Source organism: Plodia interpunctella, chromosome 2 (genome assembly GCF_027563975.2).
Source record: "Plodia interpunctella isolate USDA-ARS_2022_Savannah chromosome 2, ilPloInte3.2, whole genome shotgun sequence".
Taxonomy (NCBI): domain Eukaryota; kingdom Metazoa; phylum Arthropoda; class Insecta; order Lepidoptera; family Pyralidae; genus Plodia; species Plodia interpunctella.
In genome coordinates, this window is record NC_071295.1 from 11,861,854 (window position 1) to 11,880,274 (window position 18,421).

Below are 18,421 nucleotides of genomic sequence, written 5' to 3' on the forward strand. Positions count from 1 at the left end.
GAAAGAAACTCATTTGAACAGTGTTGGTCCCTATCATGCCAGTCGGTATCATAGATACAAATGAATTAATATCTATAGCATAATTATATTGCGTAAAGAAGAGTCGAGAACTATTAATTTCCGTTCCTCAATTATGTAGACTATAAATTACTGCTCTGAATTACTTTCCCAGTGTAATGAACTGAAAATGGCGGTATTGTGTCAAAAATCCATTGAACTTGGCCGCTGTGATGTAATCTGATGATCTTCAAACTTTAATGCAACAGCTTTGACTATAATACAGGTAATTATGATTATTATAAGTGCGTGCGCGCCGCCTAATTCTGGCCGGTGTCAGTTAAGGCGATGACACTCGCATTTGGAGAGAAAAAGAAAGTTAAAATGGATTTTATGTAACACTAGCTGCGCCCCAGAGCTTCGCTCCCGTGGGAATTACGGGATAAAAAGTTCCAAAATATTCCAGGTTATATTCTACCCGTGTACCAAATTTCATAAGAATATTTCCAATAGATTTTGCGTGAAAGAATAACAAACATACATACACACATTCTCACAAACTTTCGCATTTATAATAATACTAGTAGGATTTTTTTTGTACATTATAGTTAAAGTTATAAAAATTACAAAATATAGATCACAAAAATAAATCATGACGTACATATATTGAAATTCTAAATATTTTATAATTTTATGAATAGATCAATCACGTCTCAACTTTCTGGAAAAACATATAACTATAAAATACTCTCTGATTAAAAAAAAAATTAAAAACAAACGACGTTCACACAGATAAAATATTTGTCTTATTGGCCCGTTTTCTATTTAAATTTCACTTATACTTATTGTCTGATTTCCCTAATGTTTTAATAAATTGCGGCGTGTTTATATTTCATAGATAGCATAGACAAAACAGTGATCTACGGCATGCAAGAAACTCGCCTTAAATATGTTCTCACGTCTGCGCATGCGCATGTCTCCGGGCTGCTTCCTTCAGATTGGGTAATGATCTGAGAACCATCGATGAGGAGCGTGAAGCTATTATAATTATAGTTAAGTTCTGGTGTTCCAAGTATGCCCAAAGCACTATTCTGACATACGAAATTAACTTAAGAGCAAGCAACCAGAGTTGAAAACAAAGAAGATATATTTTATTCTTTAATTCTACAGCGTGGTAGCTAGCGATGTGCTCGAAAATTTCGTGAATGCAAAGAAACTGTCCGGAAATATTCTCGGAAATGTTGAAAAAAAATTATAGCTGATGTAAATAAGAAAATCTAATTCTACCAATATTTTCTTAGTAATTTTGTGTGTAATTAATTTTAAGCTTGGCTTAGATTAGTTATGCTTCAAATACTTATGAGCAAACCGTTTTGCGTAACAACGTTATGCTTAAAAATCATTATGCCATAATACAATATGCTATATCACATTATGGCTTAAATTCTAATTTTAAGAGACTCTTAACGGCTAGAAAAACAAAACATATGGAATGTTTAAAGATCCAAGCCTTTAAAAAAAATAACAATGGCAAATGCATTGAAACGAAACCAAAAAAAAAAAAAAGTATTGCAAATGTATGCACAAAGATTGCAGAGGCACCGGTTATAAAAATATGAGAAGTGTGCTGATAGTACGGCGCATGCTCGAACTAACTGGAAATAGGCTGAGTGGGCGATATATACATTAGGGTGTGTCTACCATGTGTGGGTGGTCCTACAGTACCACTCTACATCCTCCCGGGGACGTCGTACGTACAAGACGTAAGAGACACGGGAATATCATTGTTACCAGGTGTTATGGTTAGTAATTTTGCCAAGACTATTCAGCTGCTAGATAAAATATTTAAAGAATAAGAACCTGTGCTTCGAAAGTTCCAGGTTCGAATCCTAGACACATAAGTTTGTACATCTGACACATTTATGATTTCATCGACCACCATTTGCTTCCGGTGTAGGAAAACATTGTGAGGAAACCTGCACACTGCTTGATTATCGACTTGTGTATGAAATGGAGAAGGCAATGGCAAATCATAATTATTTGGTCCATACTTTTTTTATTTTTTTTTTCTAAGAAATAAAATAAATTGATAAAATTATGACGGTGCTTATGTGGAGCTAGATAGGGCCTTAAACAGAAACTAACATATTTTCTTATGGGTATATCTACGCCCTTACAACTTGCGGTCGGCAATAAACTCTACTATGGCACAATTAACTCCACTGCTTAGTAATAACTTGTGCTCATTGCTCGTAAACTGGATGAAGGTGAACAATCGCCAATGACACACTAATCCTTCTTCATAATACTTCCTGCTATGTAATCCCACTAACTATACTAAAAGATAGCCATAGAGAACATTTTTTATTTTTATTTATTACAAAAAGTGATTGCTGAAAATTACCAAAAATTTTGTACAATTCGTTTACTAGCGGTCATCTTGGCTTCGCTCGGGTTAAAATGTAATAAATTATACACGTTATCCTTCCTCAGGATCACACTATTTATCGGTGAGAAACACATGTAAATCCGGGCAGTAGTTTTTGAGTTCATCACGAACAGATACGCAGACGCGACAGGGACATTTCTTTTGTAATGTAAGGATGTGACGTTCCGCGGTAAATATACCATAATAGATGTGTTTTGTATGTATTTTATTTTTGAACAAAGTAGTTTTTGAGTTAACAAATATGCGTGTAACTAAAAGGCAACCTTATGGTATTCTTGTCATTTCGTACAGTACAATTTTACACATACAAAAAGAAAAGATCATGCATTAAAATCCCGCATGATCAAAAGATCATGCGTGATTTTAAATTATATATATATATATATATATATATATATATAAAGCCATGGTACATATTTACTGAAATATCTGTGTTTACGCGCAGTTGTTTCCAACATTATAATTGGTTTTAAAAAAACAATGGGAGATTCTCTACAAAATGCATATAATTACTTTTAAATGTCACATGTTTATTTTACGGACAGACAGACTGAAGACTCAATTATTTTGTGGGAAAATGTACTGGGTTAACATTTTGTTTAATTTTTAAACATAACTATCGGTCCGACTCGGTTTCGTTCGGGTGAAAACATAATAAATAGAAAACCAAAACTTGATCTTGAATCACTCACGTTGTATTAAAAAATCCGTTGTATCAAAAACCATTGCGTTGTTTTAAAGATCTAAGCATAGACAGGGACAGACAGACAGCGGGAGGCGACTTTGTTATAAACTACGTAGTGATGATTTAACCAAATCAGATAAACCAACTAGCTATTCGCATGCTGTAATGCCATTCCACCGCATGTATTCTATCCTCAAAATAACTTTGGCCCTATATTAAATTACTTAAGTGAAGTATTACTGTCTATATTCATGGAGCCGTACAATTTAAATAAATAAAAGACATGGATGAGACAATTCACCTCTTCATAACCTAACAGGCAGATCAATAATTACTAGTCAATAATTAAAACAACCCATAATTTCTTACACAAAGGACTTAAAAGCGATTATTCATTATTATCCCAGAAAGTATAACATAGATAGTTAATCAACAATGAACCTTATCACGTGCTAATTAAGCTAGATATTGCTTACATATTACAGATATTAAAGGGATCATGACTTTACAAATGTAGTGATAAGAGGCGTGTCGATGTCCAGGGAGTCGATTATGCTAACGTTATATCAAAATCGTGTCTCAGTAGTTTTTCAATCGAGGTTTTCGAGGTTCACGGAAAAGAATTACCAATATAAATACGTCCACATCGTTACAATAGATTAACAAATTCCTGTATGCTTTTGAATCAAGAAAGAATAAGAACAAAGCATATATTTGTGTCGTGAAATCTTGAATTCACGTGCTTTTGAGAACAAAACAGCTATAACATCTTTACAATAGATTAAATGAATAACTAAGTTTTTATCCTCTCACTAAGACTTAGTATTACAAAAAAATCCCCCTTGAAACCCTCCTAAATATGACCTATAAGGAAACAGAAGAATTACTTATAGTTTTAAAATAATTTTACTTGTTTATTTTGTAATATAACTTATTATTACCCATATATGATTTATATGTATATATTATCTTGGAAAATGAAGCGATGTGGAAAATTTCCAAGTCTTTAAAACAAGCTGCTGTAGGTGAAAAATAATATGCAATATTTTATTACAGAAAGACAACGTTACAGGTGAAAATAAATAAAAGCTTATAAAAACATATATATATGATTAGTATTGTACAAGTAAGTTTTGTTAATTGTTTATAATTATTTTGATCACTAAATTTTAATGTCTGAAACACAGGTGATCTTTCTTCCTAGCTCAGGCACCCGTTTAATTCATTTTAAATCTCAATTTAGATCTATTGCGTAACTTTTATTTCAGTAACATGAATAAAGACATATTATTATTATTACGTAAACATTCTTACATTATTGTTGTATGTAGTTTAAGTGTTATTAATGTATTATCATATTCATTCATACTTATCTTTACATAACAAAAAAACAAAATCCTCCACCGCGTATATCTGTTCTCGATAAACTTAAAAACTACTACACGGATTTTCATGCGGTATTCGTCAATAGACAGTGTGGTTCCTGAGGAAGGTTTAGGTGTATAATATATCATATTTTTACCCGAGCGAAGCCGGGACTGGCCGCTAGTAAATAAATAAAATATATAAATTGAAAAGTTTTAATGTTAAGAATTTTCATTTTATAGCCATGAATTTTCTTGATTTAAGGATCGATAGGAATTATGAATTTAACAAGCAGTAAACACACACACACAACTTGCCAACAGAATTGAGCACTACGTAATAAACATATTTCCACAAAAACTCTGTATGGGTGAATTTCACGACTGTTTGAACGCAGCGTGTAGCGTTTCATTAGTGTCGCGCACATTTTTTTAAATAAAGAATTGTTTTTAATCAAACGTTTATAACATTAACATTGTGCCAGTACTTTACTTATTTATAATATAGGATAATTAAATTGATTACTGTGTATGGTACAATTTAATAAACACTAATGTTAGTCCACGGCGGCGATCAAAACGCTTGTGAAATTCACCCGTGTAATCCACGTTCCATCGTGAAGAGAAACCGCATCGGATCGGCGATCACTGACGATCGCAAACAAAGCTAATGAGAATGAGGAGAAATATCCGTGTGTCTGTCGAGCGCGCTGTGAAATCGACTATTAGATATTAGACACATTTGTCTAAATACCAGTGAAACGGACTTGGCTAGTCGCTTTCTCATATGAGCTTATTACCGGTGTCATTCACAGTTGTGATCCCCCGAATCCCGGGGTTCGTTTGGAAATTTTGAATATTCCTTTGTAGTTTCACGACTTGATGTCATGTGATGAATGATCAGGTCAAAGTCAACGTCAAAGTAGACTGGTGCAACTCACACTTAGAATGATCGATTGGGACAATATACCCGGTTCTTAGAGCGTTTCGACTGTTTCGTCATCACGATCTGTCAATTTTCTTGAAGAAGGAATCATTTCCAAAATTGATCATTCGTAAAATTTACATTACTACAAATTTACATTATTATTTTGAAGTCAGACAGTAAGACTAATTTTTGTCTTTGTCAAAAATTTCAAAATTGTAATGACAGCGCGGCCGGAGCGGTCGAAGCGCTCTGAGAACCGGGCATATTGTCCCAATTAGTTTTTGTTTCCAGTGTGCGTGCTTATTAACACTAGCGCGTGTTAGATCTTTTATTTATTTGTTAAACTTTATTTACAACAACATGTAAAAGGCGGATTTAAAGACAAGTTTTTTCGACCAAGCAACCTAGAAGACTACAAAGAGAAAACTCCACATTTTGTGCAAATTGCATTTAAAACGCCATCTGAATATGTACTTACGATGTTTTCTGTGATCAAAGGCATGTGTAGAGGAACAAACTTATCTGACAAGCTGACGGCGTCGCTACTGTGGTGTAATTGTTAAAAAAAAACTGTTATATTTTCTTAATTTAGTCGCCAAGTAAAGTATCCTTGTAATTCAATACAATTCGATTACATTTACACAGACTCATGTCAAGTAACTCGTAAGTTTAACAGACGCCGTCGACGCGAATGCGACATTGCGTAGTTTGGATGATATATGCTTTTATTTACCGCATTAAAAACCAGCAATGTATACCAATTCCACAAGCTTCATAATTTTGCCAAAACAGATCACAAAAAGGCAAATTGTCAATGTCCTTTTGCTTGACGATTTGAAAGCTCGACAGGCGATTGGCCGTGTATGGAGCCTCCAATTAGCTTCACAAAGCTTGACAAAGCTCCACAATGGCTCAGCGAGTTATTGAACTGCGCTGACACAACAGGAAGTCATTTGTCTAATGAAGTTTTATATTATAGCAAAAAATAGATGTTTTAGTTTTATTGATAAAATGACACTTAATGATCTTTGTACTATAAGTAAGTAGAAATCTATTTGTGTAAAAGCGAAAGTAGTAGAATGGATGAAATTTTATGAATTTTATAAATGGTTGAAGGTTTAATTGAACTGTCACCATGGTGTCGAGAGTTTCATTATTAACACATCGTCTTTTATATTTAATCTGATTTATCGATACTACGAGTATTATTATAACGCGTTCGTGAGTTTGTATGTCTCCGAAACTGCCGAACCGATTTCAAAAATTCTTTTATCATAGGTACATTATCCATGATTGCTATAGGCTATATTTTATCTCAAAATTCGCACGCGAGTCAGGACTGGCCGCTAGTTTTTTTTATTTTATAAAAAAAACTAGCGGCCTGTCCTGACTTTTCTCGGATAAAGCCATGTGTGTCGCTTGAAGTTTGGATAACACTGTTGACGGAAGGTGCAGTGACGTCATTCTCATTGGGTTTGTTCCAGTCTCGTACTGCACGATTTGATAGAATTATATTTGGTTTCCTCTTAGCTAATATGCGGCATAGTTTTAAAGAATGACTTCTCAATTTATCATTTTCCGTGAGTTTTACACAGATTATTCAGAATCATCAAAACTAAACTTTATTTTCTTTTCACGCTGACCCCGCGGTCAATTTTAGCGTCACATCCGTGAATGAAACCGAAAACAATAATAAGATGATAGTGATGTGCTGTTGACTGTACTTGAACGAAAACAATGTACCAGAGCATTCTAAATCACACCTAGTACAAATCGAAGTTTTGGCGTGTGGTCCGGGCGGCCATTCCTCGGCCGATGGTAACAATGGCCGCAATCGCGCCATCTCTCATATTGTCTACTAGACGCTCTGATAGTGAGCATCGGGAGCAGTATAGCTGGATGCGGTAAATATACTATTTGACCGAGCTAGCTAAGCGAGCGAGCTCTAACATTCTACTCTGGGCAAAAAATCAATTTTTTTGTATGTATGTATGTAACGCGATAACTTTCGAACCGTCCGATTATGGTGAAATTTAAAAGGTATGTAGGATATGCCAATAGAATTTTTAAGTTCGTGCATCAAAATCGGTTTAGCCATTTTCGAAATATTCACAATTTTGTAAAAAATTATTGTGTTGGCGGCGAACAACTAGTTAGGTATTTATCACCACAAAATCACTACATATTATAATCGTCTTGCGCGTCTGTCTGTTTCTAAGCTTTCTTCTTTTATCAACGCAACGGATTTTGATGCAGTTTTCGCTGTTATTTAGACATTTTTTTCTTGAACGTATACAAAACAGTATTATTAAGAATTAGATCGTGCGAAGCCGGGCTGGGTCGATAGTTTACGATAAAATTAATTTTTACGTAGTTTTTAAGTAGTAAACAAAGAATAATTATCGTATAGATAGTACCGTATCAAGAAAATGTAAGGAGAGGTGTGGAAAAATCCTTAATAACTAAACTTCGAAATGAATAATTAATAATACATTGAATTCCTGAACTTGTTTATCATTAATGCCTATATATATACTTCAAAGTTAGCCCTTCTAAAGCAGATATTTCCATTTTAAAGGGAAAATACACCTTTATATTTAAACATGTATTTAAACAGATATTTCAACGTGTAAATTTCCGTAACCTAATCATTTAAACATGCATTTTCAAGCCGGATTTTTTAAATATGAAGGTTTTTTTTATGAAATTATTAGTCAGGGATATGTGACCTATAAGCAAAATCTTTCAAATACTCGAAATTGGCATAAAATATCTTCTCCAAAGAGCAACAATCCCGCCTCGTTACATACGGCACCGCCCGGAGCGCACATTGTTCTACCGCCATTGTTAAATTTTTCGCCACCTCTCCACTAATGGCGCATTCTATGCAATTACTATGTAGTTTCTTGGCCTTGCACTTGCGATAAATGATATGATTGCTGTTCTCCGTTACGGTTCAGTCTTAGTTCGAGTAGGTACGCAAAAATAATAAAGTTTTCCAATGCTGGACGAAGATAACCAAGCAATAGGTGCTCTTTGTGGAATAGGTTTGGTGCTATGCAGACGGTGAGTCTGAAACGGTTCTCCGACAATTGCTTCGGCTACGAACGTTTCGTCGAGAGAATAGAGGAGACATTCTGTCGGCGAATCGTTCGTAGTTGAAGGGTTCTGTCGTTCAAACGCCCGATGTCGAAGCATTCTGTCGACGAAACGTTCGTAAACGAAGCAATTGTCGGAGAATTGTTTCCGACTCGCAGACAGGTGCTCCGCTAATCATCATCATATCGAGTGTGTTATTCCTAACGAAAAAAGAGCCTAAAGACATCTGGCATGACTTTTACGACTACCTACCCCGCCAGCCTGCCATCTAGTGGCAGATAGTCGGTAAACTGTCCACCAATGTGCAGATTTGCCTCACGATATTATTTCTCCATATTGTATCCCTATATTTAATTACGTGATCGATATTTTATAAAAAAAATATATGTTATTGAATTTAAAAAAAATACATTCAAGCGTGTGAAACATCGTTCCTTCATCATAAGCATATAAAAAAATGTTATTATTGTATGTAATCGGTGGTTAAATCATAGGTTAAATTAATATAATGCATCGATGTATTTTTACCTAGTTTCCCTATAATACGAACACTTACAATGTTGCAAATTTAATCTGTGTAACTTACCTTTATTTATCGACCAGCACTCCGGAACTCTATGGTATGTGTTTATTCGAAGATAAACAGTGCAACAATGTGTTAACGTAATTGAGTACCTATACCTAACGCTAGAAATATAATATGTCGAACGACTGCGATGGATCACAGTACATTGACTAGTATTGTATAGGTTGCTTTATATTACTACAAGGAAAAACCGGCAATGTATGTTGTAATTTTACCGGAACTTTTACCGGATGCCTTGTATTTCTAGCACAAGAGTGTATGTTAAGTTTGTCAAAACTATCAGAAATTCTGTATAGTAGAAGAGAATTTAAATCAAAGTTGAAATACTGTCTCAAACACAAAGATCAGATAAAAATGGATATAATAGCTGGCCATCATAAGTCTAAAAATTTTTCAGAATTTTGGAAAGCCACTAATAAACTTACTCCTAAAGTAAATATTCCAGTTAGTGTGGAGGGGGTTAGTACGCCTCGTGGCGTAGCCAACCTCTTTAGAAGCCATTTTAAGGTGGAACCGCGTTTGGGTCCGAAGGACTGTGAGCGGATGCTCGAGGCTGGGAAGCAAGCCTCTGATCACCCTCCAATTAAAATAACTAATGCTGAAATAGTCAAAGTTATCAAGCATATGTCTAGGGGAAGGTCACCGGGGCATGATGGTCTCAGCATCGAGCATCTGCAACACGCGGGTGTTCACCTACCCAGAGTATTGTCCATGTTGTTTACCTTCTGTCTGCGTCATAACTACTTACCTCCTGACTTAATGAAGACCATTGTAGTTCCTATAGTTAAAAATAAGACAGGTGACGCCTCGGACAAGGGTAACTATAGGCCCATATCACTTGCGACGATCCTGGCTAAGGTGCTGGATGGTGTGCTTAACAGGTATTTAAGTCAAAACGTGTCACTACATGATGCTCAGTTTGGCTTTCGATCTGGGATGTCTACCGAATCTGCTGTACTGTGCCTTAAGCATACTGTCCGGTACTACACCGATAGGAATACACCTGTGTTCGCATGCTTCCTGGACTTGTCAAAAGCATTTGAGATGGTCTCATACAATATCCTATGGAACAAAATGAAAACCAAGACTGATTTGCCTCCGGAAATCATTAATATGTTCAGGTATTGGTATGAAAATCAAAGCAATCTTGTCAGGTGGGCGGGCGAGTATTCGGAAGAATATAAAATGATGTGTGGAGTGAGGCAGGGGGGGCTTACCTCACCTACTTTGTTTAATCTATATGTCAATGGACTGATTGAGGAACTCAGCAGCGCGGGTGTCGGTTGTTCGGTGGATGGCTGTTTTATTAACAACATTAGTTACGCGGATGACATGGTGCTGCTGGGTCCCTCCGTCAGCTCATTGAGAACGCTGTTGAGTATTTGTGAAAAGTATGCCCTGACCCATGGGCTCAGGTACAACGTGAGTAAAAGCGAGGTAGTAGTTTTTAAATCAGGTAGTAAAACGTACCGAATTCCTCCAATCACTCTGAATGGAGCTGTCTTACAGCAAGTCCCTAAATTCAAGTACTTGGGTCACTGGGTCACCGAGAATTTACCGACATGGACATTGATAGGGAACGCAGAGCATTGTCGGTAAGGGGCAATATGCTGTCCCGTAGGTTTGTACGCTGCTCACGAGAAGTCAAGGTTACGCTTTTTAAAAGTTACTGCCAAACATTATACACGTGCAACCTATGGTGCAATTATACCAAAAAAGCCTACAATGCTTTGCGGGTCCAGTACAACAACAGCTTCAGGGGTCTGTTGGGGCTGCACTGGCGCTGCAGTGCCTCAGGAATGTTTGCCGAGCACAGCACAGACAGCTTCCAAGAGGTGCTTCGTAAAAGAGTTGCCTCCCTGTGGTCACGGGTAAGGTGCAGTAACAACACGCTCCTGAGGGTGGTGTCAGAGAGGGTAGATAGCCCAATACTCAAGTCCTGGGCATCGTTACATGTCCAAAACGATAACCCCCATTTTAAATTCTACTAACATAGTTGTCTAAGTTTCTTACTAATATAATATGGACTTGTATTGTATATGTGCATAGTCTGAAATAAAATTTTTCATTTCATTTCATTTCATTTCATAGTCCCTAAACTTTAATAAATATTTTATAATATTATTCTTCTTAAATATTATTTGAACAATAAACACCCGCTATCTATTCCTATGTATGCATAGATCTTTAAAAATACTTGACGAATTTTGATGCCGCGGTTCATTTAAGACATGTGGTATATTATGGTATAGCACGAACCGGGACGAGCCGCTAGTACTCGTGAAGTATAAAGCCATTAACTTGTCGACCTCGGTGGTGCAGTGGTAAAGTACTTGCCTCTGAACCGAGAGGTCCCGGGTTCGATCCCCCGGTCGGGTCATAATGGAAAGTGATCTTTTTCTGATTGGCCCGGGTCTTGGATGTTTATCTATATATGTATATGTTATAAAATATAATATCGTTGAGTTAGTATCCCATAACACAAGTCTCGAACTTACTTTGGGGCTAGCTCAATCTGTGTGATTTGTCCTAATATATTTATTTATTTATTATTAATTAAGGATTCTTCTCATAGATAGGTTAGTTTGTACTTCGATCTTTCCACCTCGTAAGATGTAAGAAATACTTTATCAGTGCCATAAACCATTCTATATAAACGGTATCGCCATATAAGTAATATTTTTTCATTAAAATTTCACACAGCATCCTTTGAATAATATATTGAAATACACAACAAGCCGATAGGCCGTTAGATAAAACGTTTCCCACAGTAAGAAACCACAGAGTAAAAATAAAAGACACCCATAATAGATTTGTTGTCCAGCATTGAAGATGGCATTGCTTGATCCGTCCATATTTGTACAGACTACTGCATGTCAAGTCGGCCTGCTAGCTTCTCTATAAGATGGGGATAACTACGGTTTTCCAATACGAGTTTCGATGGGTAGATGTGTCCAGAGCATTTGTAAATATTGGCGGGGTTTATCGTCGCATCTGCACTACTCACTCCGATCATTGGCAAAGTGAATAGTTTCATATAGGGGCTGATGCAAATGAGAAGAAAATGCGAAATTTAAAAATCGCTCGAGCTGTCCACTGATGAAAGAAAATGTACAGAGATTATGACATGACCTTGCCCTGTTATACCAAGCCGATAACTACCGTCTTCGTGACTATTGGATAATGAATAGTGATTTGACTTTACGGCTAGAAACTGTGTTTTGTAAACTCTTTATTGCACGTTGAAAACACATACAAAGAAAGCAGTAAAATAAAAAAAGAGACGCGTACAAAGGCGTACTTATCCCCGAAAGGTTAATAAGAAAATAAAACTAAGTTCTTCGTCCCTTTGATATTCTTAAAAAACAATAGTTGTTCTGAGTGTAAATTAAATCTCTCTTCGATCCTCGATATCAACCGCGCTTGAGTCTGTGACTCGCGCCAGCCCCCCAAGTCCGAAGCACGCGCAGCTCTAATCTCAACCATCGATCCCTGCTAATTGATCGCTCGCACCTGGACCACGGCATGTCTCTAGCCGTTGGAAACTCGCCATAGTGTCAACTCGTCACATATTTGTATGCATGGCATTGCTATGAAAAATGTGGAATTTTACCACAGATACTCGTAAGATAAGTGTTTATATAAGTCATTATTGTTTATTTCAAAACTAATCACTATAATTCATCGTCTTGCTCCTATAGAGAAAGTTATTAGAAAAGTTTCTTGATATGACTGTACTGACACGAAATGATTTTTTTTCAATTCTGATTCTAATAACGCGGCAATAAAAGGATTTTTGTGCCAGTGTCAGTATGAGCTACTGGCAGTTCATACGAAATTATTTAACAACAAATCGAAGGAACGAAATGAAAATTAAGAAAATGGCAGTCTATGGCGAGTTGTAATGACAAATGACGAATTAACTCTTAAGACGAGTTAACATTAACCCGATTTCTCTAAAACCCCATCGCTACCATTTACAGCCGCCGCCGTCTGCGCAGCTTTGCGATTGATCTCCATTTCTGTGTCCGTTTCGTATGCATCATACTATCTCGGTAGCGTGTTCTGATATTCGTTTTTCTTTGTCAATATTTTCTATATTTAATGAGTCTTTTTAAATATCTCTGTTGCCAGATATCGAATTGTGATTTGTTTGTTAGCTAGATGTTATCGTTATTGTTACCATTTAATAAAAGGGCCGACAGCAAATCCAAAAATTGCTAGTTTTATGCATTCGAGTGGAGAAAAAAAGTGGGAAAATGGACCCTGGGCGCCAGGCGCTCAACGACTGAGAAAGAAACCAGTAAAACGATCAGGCAAGAGAGATTACCTAGATATGTCTAGATTAGCTAGCTTGACGACCTCGGTGGCGCAGTGGTAAAGTCCTCGCCTCTGAACCGAGAGGTCCCGGGTCCGATCCCCGGTCGGGTCATGATGGAAAATGATCTTTTTCTGATTGGCCCGATACGTTATAAAATATTGAGTTAGTATTCCATAACACAAGTCTCGAACTTACTTTGGGGCTAGCTCAATCTGTGTGATTTGTCATAATATATTTATTTATATATTGATGTGGGCGACTACTGTTTTGTTGAATTTCTTGGCACAGTTTTATATAATGTTTTCTTTTTAATATATCTATCTGATATTCTATCTCGTAGCGGTAATTATTATCCCACAACCAGGGCAAATCATTTTTTTTTTAGCGATTTTAACAAGAATAACATAATTAAGGTATACCTACATTCTATGACCAAAGAAGTAAACATTCAAAGGATAATGTTACGAAAGCCAAGTATTCGTAATCCAGTATTCATGTACGGGTATTTCATAGCCAATATCATATATCTATTTGGTACTAGTCGGGCAACAGACCAGTGCCACTGTCTTAGTCGACGAGCATTTGTAAAAATTAACATTGCCATAAAAAGTCATACTCAAATTCTCAGAAACCTGTTAAAAACTGGGAATACTTATGTAACCTATTTAAATTACTATGATCAGTCACGTGTCTTTTCCTAATGAAAATGGCTGAATACATACCCAACCAATAACGAAATTGAAAGAATTTCAATTTTAAATTTTAATTTATCAATTAATCAATCAATATTTATTTGCTAGAATACAGTATAAATGTGATACAATTTCGTATAAGATACATATGTATTACCACCCTACGGCAAGACATGCAAATTTTAAATTAGAAATTAAATTGTACATTAATTAAAAGTTTATCAAAAAAATTCATATAAATTATTTCACAAATTAGACAAGATTTCAATTTAAATTTCAATATTCATTAATATCATAACTATATTTAGTTTTATAACGATATAGGCTACCAAATAAACAATTTTTCTTTCTTTCAAGAAATAAATTTACATGCTTAGTCTTTCTCTTACGTAATGTTTCTAAGACTGAAGAACCTATACCATTCATTATGTGGAATGTAACACGACATTCATGGCAGTTATATTGTCCTTCTCCATTTTATTCACTTGCTGATAAATCATCAACTAAGAGCAGGTTTCCTCACGATGTTTTCCATGAAAACTACAACACAAAAGTCTGATTTGTATTTATGCGAGTCGATTTGTCGGGTTTTTATCGTGGGCTATAATAAATATAGGCACTAGGCAGTAGGTAGCAAAGTAAGTTTATTATAAAACTTAAGGTAAGACCTAGAACAATTAAATATAAATTTAAAATCTAAAATAGAGATTAGGTGATATGTTATATATATTTACAATAAATGGAGCACTTACCCTTATTGGGTCTGTTCTTATTATTTTATTTAATGTTTATAAATTTATCACGGCCACCCTCTTGCCTCGCTAGCTTGCTCGTAATATTTTCGCGTCAAAGTGTTCGAGCGAATTTAGATTTCTAAAATTTATAACAGTAGATCCCAATGTGCCAGCGCAGGAGAAATACATCGAAAGATTCCAAACAAAGCGTAGCTGCATTACAGAGTAGGATTCGAACCTGGGACGTATCGGCCCACTGGCGATCATTTGAACTACCATTTGTGCTTTGAAATAAGACAATATAATTTAGCTATAATTGCAAACTCGTTCAATGCAATACTAATTGTAAATTGTTTTTTTTTTAGCGTGGCACGAGTAGGTAGACAATTTCGTTTGTATGTTTATGCCGTAATGAGCCGATACTAAACATAGTAATCACGATTTAAGTTTGGTAACATCTGTAACAAGGTTGGGTAATCGAAAAAACTTGTTATAGAATTTTTTATGGAGTTATTATAGAGTTTCATAATATCATATGTATTACTTGTGAAATACATTGTGTTTTCATGCGATGGCCGAGTCGATCTATTTATTTAAAATCTAAAACACTTTTATTTATTGATATGACAATAACTAGCGTAATAACTTAAGACAGAAGGTCCCTTAAGTAGGGGCTAAATAAATAAATCGACTTGGTATTACATGGATGTCACAACTTTTTACGGTAGAACTGAGCTGCCAGACTTGGGTTTTTTACAGCATATTTTTGATGGCATACTTCTTTGAGTTACAGATACATGAAGTCACCACTTTGAAGCCTATAAATACCCAAAACCCAGGTTAGTCTGAAAACGATCGTTTTCCAATTTGACCTGACCGAGGATCGAACCCGGGTCCTCTACGGTGTGCCAGTCCGGCCATTATGATTATTAGGCTACAGAGGACGTAGTTAGGTAATCAGTGAAACGTAATCAGCTTAAAGACTTCCAATTGGGTAATAAATGTGAGAACCACTTGTACTAAAAGTTAACTCACATTTCTTGCGCATAGTACATATGATATTGTAGTTTATACGCAACGGTGCAACAGCCAGACATTGTTTTCCATTCCCATACATTCGTCTCACGGCTGACTTTAGACAAATCTGATTTTAATTGTTTTCTGTGATAAATACTGGCCGGTGCTTTCGCAAAGACTGATGCATCAGTATATGTTGTTTTAAGCTGTAAATGTTGCTTGTAAATGTTTTAAGCTGTAACGAAATTTTGTGGGACAATTGTATTAGTTTATTACCTTACAGATGTCCCACTGCTGGATATAGGAGAGCTTTTTTTTTCTACCCGTCCCTGTTTAACGCCAAGTTTGGTCATCTTTTGTATTTTTTTTAAGGCAATCCTGCCATAGTTTCAACAATGTTATGACCATAAATTGAATTTTAAAACTAGTTGGTTATTTAAAATCTAATGTAAGTATAAATTTATGTATAACAAGTAATTATGACATTAATTATTTTTTTTGCAAATGATGCGACCCAGCTTTTGGTACAATGTAACAAAAAGATTACCTGTCACACATTAATCAGACAGTTACGTGTTATATGGCACATAGACATAATCACATTCTCACATCACTTTACATCACAGTCTATCATAAAAACTTCATTCGCGTTACCATTTCTAGCGAAGGCATATTAATTAATAGGGTCCCGTTTTTATCCGTAGGATACGGAGCCTTGTTTGTAAAACACACATCAAATAAACAACGAAAAAATACACACATTATACTAAAATAAGATAGATGAATTAGAAAAATAATCTTGCCTAACCTATGAAAGTATTTACCAAAATGTATATCACTATGGCCGCTTTAGACAAGTAGATATTTAGGTATAATATTTTTTTTATTTCAAAATGTCCGGCGCGATTCGCACTAATTCTGTCTTTGATTTTTGAATAAATTAATTTTTCATTGCATCATTATTCTGAAGTTCACATCTTCATGCATTCAATAAATGCTAGTAGATTTTCGCTTTGAGAATTATTGTTAATCAAAATTTGATGCAGACAGTCATATATTTTTGGATAACTGCTTTGACTTTATTCATGGCGCTGGGTTATACGGAACCTGTGAGTGAGAGTTCAACTCTATTTTCACCGATGTTGACAAAACCCACGCACGCAACTTGTATCAAATTACGATTCAAAGTGGTTTGTTTTTACCAATTATTTATTTGTAAAGAAACGTGCTTATTGTACACTAATTGTCTGTTTTTACGCCTTAATTATTGCAACATTATTACACAGAATTATCTTGTTTGTATTTTAAAATTACTCTGTAATTGTTATTTAAAAAAAAACTGCTCCAATTGCCGATGTATTTTTTCTTTCAACACATGAATTGGAGTTCTTTATTTAAATATTAGCGGCCCGTCTCAACTTTGCTCGAGGTAGTAACATCAACAGGAATCACACATCTATTGGTGAATACCGCATGAAAATTCGTGCATTCGTTTTTGAGTTTATCGCGAACAGACAAATAGACGCGGCAGAGGCCTTTGGTTTATCAATTACTTTAAGACTATGCTAAGCCATGATTTGAAGACAATGGACGCCGAAGACCGTTCGAAGTGATTAAAAAGAAAAATAAAAAAAAATGATCCTAGATTGTGGATCTGTATTGCTGAGGAAACACTATTCTTTAGTTTATTTTATATTCATTAGGATAAAATGTTGAGGTATTCTCCCTGAGAGCACCAACAAAAAAACAATTGGACTGTTATTGGAGTCGATTCTATTCGAAATGGTTCTCTGATAGAGATAATTTGAAATAGTCTAACAGTTCTAGAATACTTTCCCTTCAGGAGACGTTAAAATATCTTCTCATTATAATGCAAAAAAAGGGAATAAAATCAATATTCTGTTTAAAAATTTAAGTGACGCTTATAGTTATTAGTTACCGCACGCACTCCGATGCTTACCTCAGTATTATGTCAGTCGGTCACGTCCGTTGTGTCTCGGAAACGTTGAGGCTGGCTCGATCGATATCTGTAATAAAAACAACACTTGTTGAATGTTAAAATCATACATTTTATTCAATAATACAATTGAGTTGATCCAAAATAGTGGGACGAGGAAAGAAGAAGTTAAATGATAAAATTGTCTGAGTCCCATTTTAGAATTTCGTTGAGTAATTTTAAAGATCTAAGCATACACAAGGTCAGCGGGAATCGACATTTTTTATACGATATAGTGGTTAAATTGTTTATTTCTAAGCTAAATTAACTCCTTATTTACAACATTTATTTATTCACTTCTAAAAACCAGAGCATACAGCAATCTGTATTGACTCAATAGTCAATGATTTATAAATATTTCAAACACATTTCATGAGCGAATATTCCAATTGGGCTTATGCATAAAATATCCATTTACTTAACTCATTACATAACACAACATATTTAAATACCTGCTTTCAGCTGGATAAGTAATTCGATGTGAAATATAAACTTTAAGATGCCAGCATATAATATTATATGATGCACACCCTGTCCCAAAATTTCGCTTTTG

The 18,421-nt window shown here is 35.3% G+C and overlaps 1 protein-coding gene across 5 annotated transcripts in view; it reads right to left on the reverse strand.

The window, feature by feature from the left end:
- LOC128675607 (uncharacterized) overlaps positions 1-18,421 on the reverse strand; it is a 135,305-nt gene that overhangs the window by 76,163 nt on the left and 40,721 nt on the right. For all 5 annotated transcript variants that reach the window (XM_053755128.2, XM_053755139.2, XM_053755133.2 and 2 more), the window contains one exon: positions 17,833-17,899. The gene's annotated coding sequence lies outside the window, so the exon portion shown is untranslated. The remainder of the gene's footprint in view (positions 1-17,832; positions 17,900-18,421) is intronic.